This window comes from Pinus tabuliformis, chromosome 2_2 (assembly GCF_031772625.1).
Source record: "Pinus tabuliformis cultivar Carrire ecotype Pingquan chromosome 2_2, CPIR1, whole genome shotgun sequence".
Taxonomy (NCBI): domain Eukaryota; kingdom Viridiplantae; phylum Streptophyta; class Pinopsida; order Pinales; family Pinaceae; genus Pinus; species Pinus tabuliformis.
In genome coordinates this window covers 575930228-575931960 of record NC_142300.1, presented here as the reverse complement: position 1 = coordinate 575931960, position 1733 = coordinate 575930228, and the positions used below count along the sequence as shown (strand labels likewise).

General features: G+C 35.8%; 1 pseudogene; it reads left to right on the top strand.

The window, feature by feature from the left end:
- The first annotated feature begins 751 nt into the window (after positions 1-751).
- On the top strand, positions 752-1531 carry LOC149193975 (UDP-glucuronate:xylan alpha-glucuronosyltransferase 1 pseudogene; annotated as a pseudogene).
- The last annotated feature ends 202 nt before the right edge of the window (positions 1532-1733 follow it).

The window sequence follows — 1733 nt, the reverse complement described above, 5'->3', positions numbered from 1 at the left end:
ATAATTGAGCCCTAAGTTACAAAAAAATGCTTCTCGTTTCTCCATGTATTGAATTTCTTGTATTGTTTGCTTGAGTGAATTCACTACTTTTTCACATCTAAGACATTATTTCTTTTGGAATATTGATGCCCATGTTGTGTAAATGACCTTCTTTTTTCACATCCCAACAAACAATTGTGTATTATTACCTGTGAAGATGACAAAACAATAAATGTTTGACATAAAGCTCTATATTGTGACATACTACAGAGCTTTGAAAATTTATGGTTGGTGCAACCGGCATGGGATTTTATGGATTCTAGGAAAATTTGAGCTCTTGAATCCACCATTGTGAAGCGAATAAGGTAGAAATAGGAGACCATGGAATTAGACAATCCACTGCAAGTATAATTTTGAAAAATCATCTTGTTTTTGTAGGATATGGTCCTTTTCTTCACAATTGAAATAATTGTGTGTCGAAGTTGAAATAATTGTGTCAATTTTGAAAACATGTATGCTCCTTGTGTTGGAAAAGCGATTGTGCTAAATGTGGCTTTGGGCAGGGATGGTCATGCACTGCAAACATCTCGGTTTTAGTAGGCAATTTTTTACATGGTTCGACGTGGATTCCGCAAAGTTGCCTTGTTAGAAATGGGAGAACAATTGGTCGAGATATGTTGTTCATCTCCATTTGCAACTAGCAGTTGCAAATATGGTTGCAACAATGAAGGGGTTCAAAGTACATGTGATTCTTATAACATAATGTTGGCTGATGTCGAACCTTTTTACCTGTAAGGATCTTATAGCCCACGAGAATACCACATGGTTGTATGATCCCCACTTGAAAGCATTGAAGTTAAAGATAAGATTCCCAGTTGGATCCTGTGAGCTTGTAGTGCCTCTCAAAAGTAAAGGTTAGATTCTAGAATTCTTTTTCCTTCCCCTCTCTAATGGCATGATCATACCATGTTTCCACTTGTTGCTGCATTGGCAGCTCTAAAAAGATTTCCTTTTTGCATTTACATAAACATCTAGGCTATATTCAGGGAACCCTAAGCGTGAACCATATGCTACAATTCTGCACTGGAAAAAATTTTATATCCGTGGAACGATTACAGTTGATTGGAGCATTCGCCTAACAGGTTCTAACCCAAAGGCAAATTGAAAGGATTAGAAACTAGATTGTGGAAACCAAAAGGCAAATTGAAAGGATTAGAAACCCACAGGTTGAGCATGATGCATCCAGTGAATCCAATGAATGGCACTATAGTAAGTTCTATCTTTGGCAGCTTACAGACTATGACAAGATAATTTTTATTGATGCAAACTTACTTATCCTCAGGAACATAGATTTTATTTTTGGTATGCTAGAGATAACAACTGGAAATAACACAACACTCTTCAACTCTGGTGTAATGGTAATAGAACCATCAAATTGTACCTTCTAGCTGCTCATGGATTATATCAATGAAAAAGAGTCATATAATGGAGTGACCAAGGTTTCCTGAATGAAGTATTTACATGTGGCTATGCAGTCATGCAAAAATGTTGATTCAGAAGTAGGAGCAAATCTGGTCGAATTTCTAGAAGGACTTCCTCAGATCAGTCAGAGAAGTAGGTCCTTTTCCATGCAACTGATATTAACATATTTATTGGCATATTTATATTTTGCGTTGCAAAAACTTGTATTAAAGAAAATCAAATTTCAGTATTTTTTGAACGTCATAGGAAAATGATAATAAACCATTAAAGAG